At 45.9% G+C, this 814-nt stretch overlaps 1 long non-coding RNA gene across 1 annotated transcript in view; it reads right to left on the reverse strand.

Moving 5' to 3' along the window:
- LOC116673065 (uncharacterized) overlaps window positions 1–814 on the reverse strand; it is a 75,995-nt gene that overhangs the window by 74,771 nt on the left and 410 nt on the right. The gene's annotated exons all lie outside the window — the stretch shown is intronic.

Raw genomic sequence — 814 nt, forward strand, 5'->3', positions numbered from 1 at the left:
CAGGCCCTGCTAGTCGACCACAACCTGAAATGTAGAGGAAGCAACATGCATGCATTATTAATCACCGCAGTCATCGAGAATTATCTCTTACTTCCAAAATAGAGCTAATTATGTCATCAAGTCTTTTTTCATATAGCAATATATATTGCAGGGGGAAAAAAATGTAGGTCGGTGTTTCCCAATGTTGTGCAGGCCTAGCTCCTACTACTCTGGACGGGTTGATTGCAGGAGTTACATTTCACTACGTTGAACTGTGTGAATGTGAAGAATTAACAGAGTTTTGTTTTTTCGTTTCATTTTGTCTAAAGGTCCGCTGCTTTACACGGTTTATAAGCACAGATGGGCGCCAGTCAATGCAGCAGCACTCACACAAATGAGAGACACACTACAGAGATACATGCCCGCACTTGGCAACAGCCACTTCTCCTGAGCGTAATTCATATTTGTCCATATTCACGCTCCGCGCCACTCTACTCCATCCCTCAGGAACACTGCCATGACGACCGATTCCACGCCGGGGAGTTATTTTCCATGCTTCCACTCCTACTTGGCACAGGGACTCAATTATGAACACCTTGCGACCTTTGGCCCTTGCGCACATGAACTACTATTCCCAGGTACGCTGCCACATCATAACTAACTAGAGCCTTGGGGGGGTGGGGACTATGTGCTCTCTTGGTGCGCAAAAAAACATTGTTTACAAGAATTACATGCTATAGGAGATGATTAACTACCCAGCTGAACCCGGGCTCCGCTTTGGCAGCAGTCCCACAACACAATTTATGGGGATTTGTGTGTGTGTGTGTGTGTGTGT

The sequence above is a fragment of the Etheostoma spectabile genome, chromosome 23 (assembly GCF_008692095.1).
Source record: "Etheostoma spectabile isolate EspeVRDwgs_2016 chromosome 23, UIUC_Espe_1.0, whole genome shotgun sequence".
NCBI lineage: Eukaryota > Metazoa > Chordata > Actinopteri > Perciformes > Percidae > Etheostoma > Etheostoma spectabile.